Source organism: Zosterops lateralis (assembly GCF_965231275.1).
Source record: "Zosterops lateralis genome assembly, chromosome: 1".
Classification (NCBI taxonomy): domain Eukaryota; kingdom Metazoa; phylum Chordata; class Aves; order Passeriformes; family Zosteropidae; genus Zosterops; species Zosterops lateralis.
In genome coordinates this window covers 14,264,474-14,273,407 of record NC_139762.1, presented here as the reverse complement: position 1 = coordinate 14,273,407, position 8,934 = coordinate 14,264,474, and positions in this window count along the sequence as shown.

Sequence of the window (8,934 nt, the reverse complement as noted above, 5' to 3'; positions counted from 1 at the left end):
CTGATGACTTGCCATTTCCTTGCACTGAAGAGAGGCAATTTTTTTAAAGAGAAAGCAGGATAAGATGATTTCAGAGCCCTACTTGTCCTGACAAATTAAACACCCACTTAGACACCCACTCCTTCTGCTCATTTCTCTATGAGTCAGTGTGAATGATTCTTACTTCTGACAGACAATATACGGTGCAATGAGCTCCTTCTTTCTGGCACAAACTTTAAAGCTCTGTGCTATCTTTGGAGGTCTAGTGGAGATATTCAAAGGTAGGCAGAAGAACAACTAGTATGCATTGGCTAACAAATCCAAGCTTTTTTCTTCTTCAGCAAGCCTCTTTGTAAAGAATTTCTCTGGAACATAAATAAGGAATATTTGTAACAAAGATTACCAGTTGTGATGCATTGACAGATACCTGTTTGTGCAAGTTCACCAGAAACTTCCATGTACAACTTGATGGAACCTTTGAATGGCTGGAGAAAACCACAAGATTTGCATTGCAGCCCCACTTTGGTCTCCCATCAGTCACTCAGAATTGATCCCACAGGCTACCAACCTTTATGAAATTCACAAGGTGACTCAATATTAAAGAATGGTCCAAACATAGATATTTTTGGTAATATAGATAGTCAGACAGATGTGGTAACAGTCCACTTCATGCCCTGGAGTTACATGAAGCAGAGAGCTATTTCAATTTAGAATAAATCAATCCTAATCTTCAGAGCTTATAGCAACAGACTTTGAAACGTGCAGATAAAGAGGAAATATTTTCTTCAAGCTACCCATATCTGAGAAATATATTCCATGACTTTTACACAGAAATATTGACAACCCTTTAGAACTACAGTCTTATGTTCCCTACTTAGCCATCTGAAGTTCAGCAAAAGTCCTTAAAATAGTATAGAAAAAAACCCCCAAAAAACCCAAAACCAAACCAAACCAACCAAACAAAAAAATCAGCGGAGTCAAGAGTTGATTAAAACATCCAAACAGTTGCTTTATTTGTACATGAGGTTCCTGAAATATCCCTATATCCCTACAAGGCTCTTTCCAGAAACAACTTGGCTTGGCATACTTTATCTTTTGAGATGTTTTTCTACAAATGAAAAATAAAGGCTTAAGCAAAACGTTTAGGCTGTTTATTTCTGTTGACATGTTCACTGGTATCCATCAGTAATATTCTTGTTGTGTAGAACCTGGGACTCAGCCCACTAGAGCCTGGGCACCAGGTCAGTTGAAATGTAGCCCCACACTGCTTCTGACATGAAATTCTGTACAAATTCTGCCCTGATTTTGGAGTATGTGCAGACATTTTTAGAATAGTTCAGCTGGAGCATCAAAATACAACTTTTCTGTTTCCCCAGTCCCTACAGAGCCGCCCTCTGCATCCCTCAGGCAGCCTGCAGACTCTGCCAATACAGAATGAGCACCTCTAACACTTCTGCTGATAAATGAGAACTTAGTAGATAACTTGAAACTAATCCCACACTATAGGGTTACATTGAGAAACTATTGCAAAGCTAAGGCCAGACAGAGCAACTGTTTAATACAGTTGTGAGCACAAGTCTGTGGCTGCAAAGTTAGCTATAGACAAATTTTGGACTGGAGAATCATCAGGATCTTCCTCAAAAATGGACTATACAAAGCACATTGTGAGGGTGTGGGTGCCTCAGTCAGCACCTGACAAGAGCTCACCCACCATCTCACTGAGCACTGAGCTCTCTTGGTGGATTATTCCCTGGAATTTCCATGTTATGTCCATGTTAGTTTTTGCAGGAGTTAGTTTGTAAAGAGGAAGCGCTGGTAAGTGCCAGCTACTTTTCATTTTGCCAGTGCCTTTATATTCTCTCTGCCTTGATGCCAGGCAGGCTCTCATGGTGCAGAAAGCTTGGTTTTTCCAGTGCACCAGCTGCACCCTGTGTGAGGTTGCCCCGGCTGCCAGCACACACCTCAAAATGCCGCAAGCTACAGCCTCCAGCATTCACCCAGGAGCACCACTTCCACAGTTTCCAGGATCTTTGGCAGTGTGTCTCCAAAAAATGAGGCAGAACTTGGTTAGCAGGTTGTCTGCATTGCTGGATCTGACTGATCCGGCCCACCAGCAGAAGCCATGCAGCTACTGAAGAGGCAGGATCCTGCTATGAAGGGTGACACAGGAAAGGGGAAATGTGATAAACATCATCTTCAGCTGCATACAAAGCATTTCTTTCTTTTTTTCCCCTCTTTGCCTGACTTGATCCATCTCCTCCTCCATGTTATGCTAGCATGCTGGGATGAGCTGAGCATCCTTGAGGCAGTGGAAGATGCCAACTCATGGTAAATCCATTTTCCAGAAAGGATTCCCTTGCTTTGCCATGGCCTTGAGAGTCCCTCTTACACTGGTGATATTTTCTGTCCATCCCAGTGTTCTTTGTGTCTAACAGAGGTCGGGTGGTGACCTTGGGGAAGGTGATTGCCACCAGCACAGGTGGCAGTGGTGATGACAGGTGATGTAATGTAGGTCACAGGAAACCGAGGAAAAGCTACTCTGCTTGCAGCCATGGGCCTTCTGCAGCTCCAGGGTTGGCTTAATTGACCAGGCTTTTAACTGAGAGAAAAACCTTTGCAAAAGCTGCTTTAGCGAGTCAATACAGACCAAAAAGCTTTATTGGCAGAAAACCTTAGCAGAGACAGGTCTGCGAACATGAGCATATTCTTGGAAGCTCTGTTATATGGGTTTTCCCATTAGAATGAGTTTGCCTTGCTAGGACTGTGCCAGCTGTGTGAGCTCTCATGCAGACAGCTGTCAGTTGTGCTTGGAGACTGGTCTCAAAGAACAGAGGGACCTTTGTCCTTCTCTTGAAGATTTATGTAGCATTTAGGTCCAAACATATGGTGGCATTAGTCTGAAGAGGTCTGTAGCTAGGAATACTTTACATCACCTGGCTATTTTTCTTTTTAAAAAAGTACAAGAATAGAGGCTCACTGTCAGGTGCCAAGTTCCCTTAAGCCCCAGTTAGTGCACACCAGGGACCAGAGTCCCATCTGTCAGACGCCCACTGATGGACATGAGGATGGAGAACTCGTGGGTGTTTTTCTGAGAGTGAGTGCTTCCTCTTGGCTGCCAGTGCTGGGTAAAGATGGAAGCTTTACAGCCCACAGATCTGGTGGGTATCCAAGTCTGGTTCCTGGCCCAGGCTGAACCCCTGATGCCTTCCTTCTCCTCTCTGCCATGAGATATTGGTGAGCTGGTGCTGGGGTTTTAGAGAGGACAGGAGGCTTCCACACTAAATACCAGGGCTAGGGCAGTTCTCAGACAATGTCTGAAAATGCCATGCTCAGGTATAAGACCTTAATTCCTGATTGTTTTTGCTCTTTAGCAGTACTTAGCAAGCTGAGTTACCAAAGATATTGTTTCAGGAAACATAAGGTTGAATCATGCTACTATTTCATTTGAACATATTTGCTGCTCTCTAGAGGAGCTGATGGAACTTGCATGATTTAAGACTATGTGATTATGTACCTTAAGTGGTCCTAAAATTTGGATAAATGAAGAAATCTTCAAAAAGGAGGAAACCCAAAGTAAACAATAGCCTCTTGAAAATTTTGTCAGGAAATGAAGGAACAGCAAAACAAAATTTAAAGTAAAGAACAGAGAAGTTAATATACCACAAAGAGGCAGAACATAGCATGAGAGGAGACTGCCAAAAGAGGTGATACTAAAACAACACCTTTTCAATAAATTATTATTATTATACTGAATAAATTATTATTATTCCAGTCAAAGGCCTTGTCAAGAATAACACTCTACCCTCCAAATCCTTAGCAGACAATGTGCAGAGTGCTTTTAAGGGGTCAAAGAGGTCAGAGCAGTGGCTAAGAAGAAACCTCCCTACAGAACAATCAAAACTATACATTGTGCCAGCTTGTACAAAGACATGAGAGAGCCCAGCAAAAAATGTAAAACTTGAAGAAATAGCAATTAAAAAACCCATCAGCAAGAAAATACTGAAATATTGCAACAGAAATGATAAAAATAATCACCAGCCTCTCTTGGAAGGGTTCAATTCAAGGTTAAGACAAAGACACCTCAGTTTGTCTTATAGCTGTAAGGTCAGTGTCCATAATCTCACTACTCTTCAAAGAGATCTGGTCAAATCCAAATCTGGGCTGCCATAAGTTGCCCACAAAGGTATCCCATGCTATTAGAGTTGCCAGAGGGTAACTGAGATATTCACCTGTGTCTTTCAGACATGACAGACAATTACAGGAGCCCAACGCTCATTTGGAGAGGGAGGTAGAGACTGGACAGGAATCTCCAGGATCACCAGGAGCCCATGTCTGAGCAACAGAATTGAGGCTCACAAGTTACTTAGAGTCCAGATTCTGCTTCCACGACCTACTGATGACATTTCTAACACTCTATTGATTACAATGAGGGTTCATACAATGCCTTATCTTAAAAAAAACCCTATGCTGAGATACCTACCTGTATTTACACACCCTAGTCTTGAGCTGAACCTCAGCCTTCACCTAAACACGGCACTTAGAGGGAGGGGGTTGGAGGGAGGAAAAAAAAAAAGAAAAAGTATGAAAATGATGAGAAATACTTAGCAGTGATAATAGCTAGAGAAGTACTACTATAGAGGATGTTACCTTTCAGCAAATATGATACTGGTTTTTATTCAACAAAAGAGACAGAGAAAACTAACCTGGGAGAATAGTATTGCTGCTGACCTGGAATAGCCTATGATGCCAAACATTTTCACAGTAGAATTATTTAGAAAGAGAGCACAAAAGAAAAAAGTCACACTGGTCATACCATTCATAGATTTCAAAAAGACATCTTGCAGGCCATCACCACAACACTCCAAAATCTTCAAAAACACCAAAAGAAAGGTTGACATTAGAGTCTGACTTTCACAAGTACAGTCAATATGGCTATGTAGTCATAGACTGAGCTCTTTGAATTCTTTTTTGTATTGTTGTTGAAGACTTAGGTGAGAGAAGTACATGAAAGAAGTGTTGTATTGCCAGAGGAATATGGTAGGAAATAAAAATACACAGCTGGAGCAATGCTTCTATAGAAAAAAAAAAAAAAGATTGTCCAGTGTTGTCAGAGACAGATGATCTCTTAGTATCAGGAAAACACAGTTGCATCAGAATCTGCCCCTTCAGCCATTACTTCAAAAGACAAGACATTTAGAAGTAGACAGGTTTTATTTTAGGAGACATTGCATAAAAAATTTGTTCTGCCCAATATTAGTGACCACTGACTGGAAACAAAGCACGGCAGGTGTTTCTTAAAAGCAATGCTCTTACTTTTCTCAAAGAGCAAATATAATATCCCTTAATGCAAAACAACTTATCACTTTTCTTTCAAGAGACTGAAATTATCTATGTAACAACTTATATTCAAAATCTTCCATAATTTAGTTGTGATGAAACCAACAGACAGTCTTCAAAAGCTGTGGTATGCACATTATTTACTTTCAGCTTCCACAGATTGTTCACTGTTGGCTTTTGGACCTCACAGAAAATTCTATCCAGAATAATTTTCCATTAATTTCTTTTAAGACATGTGGATATATGCAATTTTAAAAAAAGTATATTCTATTTTGTATATTCTATTTAAAAGTATATTAAAAGTATATTCTATTTCTTGTATATTCTATTTTCTCAGAAGGAATTACGTTTGAAAGCACTGTGTAAATTCATGGGTTAAACTCTAATCCAGAAAAGCACTCTTGTTCAGGAAAACATTTTTATGCACATGCTTACCTTAAGTATCTTATAAAATCTCACTGAAATCAATAGGACTTTGGCATGCACTTAAATAGTCCTTACCACCCTACATGCTTATGATCCACTTCTATTCAAGAAAGCAATCAAGCACAAGTTTCTGAATCAGGATCTAAAGGTATTCTGTGAAAACCATTTCTATTCCAAGCTCTACTAATAAATTAGGGGTTTTGTGATTTTGCTTTTTTTTTTCATTAAGAATGTATAACGTGAATGTGCTTTGCTTCATTTTAAGCTGCAAAGGCCCATTTTATGTACTGCTTGTTAAATCAGATTCTAATGATTCTTTCCCTCATGCAAATCTTTCCTCTCATTCATGGATTGTATTTAAATTCTGCTCAGCTTGTATTCATGATGCCTTGTCAGTGATTTGCATTGCTCTGATGCGTTTGCCCTGGTTGCACCCCTCACTCACTTTGGCTTGAGAACATAGAAGCCATAAATAACTCTTTAGCTGCTAAAAACAACACACACAATTCTTGTACACTAATGAGCTCGAGGATGGCAGCAATGAAGCTCCGTGTGGGTCTCCCTGGTTTCCTGATCTGGCTTTTCCTAATGCCCTGCTCTGTGTCCCAGAAAACTTAGATTTTAGAACTTGTTATAGCAAAATATTTCTTTCCTAGAGTTTTGCAAAAAATTAACTTCAGTTTAAACCCCACAACGATAAATGTGCTTTCCACCCCAGAGGTTTGGAGAGAGAAAGTCGTGTGGAGTGGCTGCAGCTCAGGATGGCAGCAACGTACAGAACACACAGTGCCCAAAGCTGCACGGTCTGCAGGGGAAACAGTTCCCTTTCCTTTCCTAAAAGCCAGATTTAATTCTCTTCTCTCCCTACATGTGCACAGAAAGCCAAAGCAAGTCATTTGTTTCCTAAGCTGGATGGCTACATTTTCTGATTTACATTGAAAGAGAAATTTTAGATTTCAACCACTGGGTAATGATGAAGGTATCATGTCTCAAACACATTTTGAATCAAGTCTGTTCACAGCATGAAAACTATTCTTTCTAATTTAGGGCCCTAACGTCTAAAAAGATGTGAAAATGAAACATTCTGGTTGTAAGTTTATTTTTGGAAAAAAAATCAAGTAGCAAAAAATAATTTGAGGCTAACTCTTCTTTGTGAAGAATGCCACATAAAATTATCAATGATAGATGTTTGGAGGAAAGGACTTTTAACTAATGCATTTAATGTATACCTGAAAACATCTAACAAGTCACACATAAGGCAAAACTGAAGGATTAAGAACCCTTTTCTTATTGCAACATATTAAAGATAGTGCTCAACAGAAAAAGCCCATCTTTCCCCTTTATAATACATTAGGCAATTACAGGAATGTGGCCACATCTTTCTGACTAAATTTCTCTTTTCCTGGATTTTAAGAAAGAGCGTGTTAGTTCCCCATCCTGCCCTGCTCGTTGCAGGGGGGTGAGCGGTGAGCGGCGGGGTGTGCGGGCTCCGCGCCGGGAGTGGGGCAGCATCGCCCTGCACCGCCCGCCCAGGGGAGACGCTCCGCCAAGGGCGGCAAAGCGGGCGGCCCGCGGGAGCGGGAGCGATGGAAGGGGCTGGCAAAGCGGGAGCGGGAGGGATGGAAGGCTCAGGGCAGCCCGCGGGAGCGGGAGCGATGGAAGGGGCTGGCAAAGCGGGCAGCCCGCGGGAGCCGTGGAAGGCTCTGGAGCTGGAATTCCCGGTGTCCCCAGCGGAGGGCACTGCGGGATGGCAGCGCCGAGGCCGCTGTGTCTGCACGGCCCCTGCGGCCCCTCTGCCGTCCTTGCCCAGCACTGGCAACTCCAGAACTGCTGCAAAGCTTCTTTTCCGTACCTGCCTGTCGTAGGGAATGGGAGCAATAAATCATTTTCCTCCAGTGTTGTAGGAGCCAATTTCCCCTCAGCCCTGCAGCATCCCCGGCCCTTTGGGGCTCGGGCAGATTTGGGGGAGCCCGGCAAAGCCGGACACTGTGGGGCTTTGGGGGCTGCAGCGGGGACACCGCCGGGGAGGGCACAGGAGTGAAAAAGTGCCCATTAAATGGAGCTGAACTGAGGACACAGGGCAGAGCCAGGTTTTCTCCTAGACTTGCAATAAAGCGTCATTAATCTGGGTATTATTACTGCAATTTCTGCCTCACCAGAAGAAATTTTACTATTAATTCACAGGTGAATGTAAAGTGTTTTGAGATCACAGATAAGAGACTGGTAGGAGTGAGGAAGTGTTATCTCAGCCTTCAAAAAGCTTGGTTCAGCATTTGACCTTGGGTACTAGTTTCTGAGGTGATTTGACTATCCTTAGTCACCTCAGATTATTGCTCCACATTTTAATACCAGACACTAGTTATTTCCATACCATCATAGCATTTATGATGTGTGATCCTTTCTGCTGAACTAGTGAAATTCATACACCTGATTACAGTAATGATGGGCAGTTATAAAAGCTTAAATAAATAGAGCTGTCTGAAGATTTCTAATTGAGTTCTCTTGAAGGCTGCCTAGAACTCATCATGACCACATGCTGGGAGCCTGTCTTGTTTAATGTTTTTTTCTTTGGACTGACATCTTCAGATCTCTTTATTCTTCTTAAGTCTCATCCTATTGTTTTCAGGGTGACCTTTGTTGCCCAGGCTCTATAATTCTAGGGAGAGTTTTGCTATCTTTTCCATACCATCCAGTTTTAGTACACAGGACAAAAAGAGAGGGAACGTGGCCAGGATGGGTATTGGAGAGAGATTGCTCTTCACTCACTTCCCTGTTGGGCAGAAGCTGCAGTGACCATGATGTGTGGGAGTGGAAGTGTGTGCCTGGAGAAACACAGGCTGTGTGGCTCTGGAATGGGGTGCAGGAGCAGGGCATGCTACAGGCAGGTTGTAACAGGCACTTTGGAGACTGGCTGTGATTCCACAAGCTGGTTTGACTGGTCCACACTGAGCTTTCCTCCAGCATGATCTTGACTGCAGGTGAGTTTTCACTCCAGGAGCATCTTTTGTAATTTTTCAGTGTGCATTATCACTAGTCCTCTCTTCCCTCACGTTAGGTGGCCTATCTAACCAATGTAAAATGTCATGTTTTTATTGGTTAAGAGGGTTACCTTAGTGTGAAGGCTGGGTTAGGCTTTTGCACTGCATGGAGTGCTTGTGACACAAGTGTGTTGAGCACAGTCACTGGGATCAA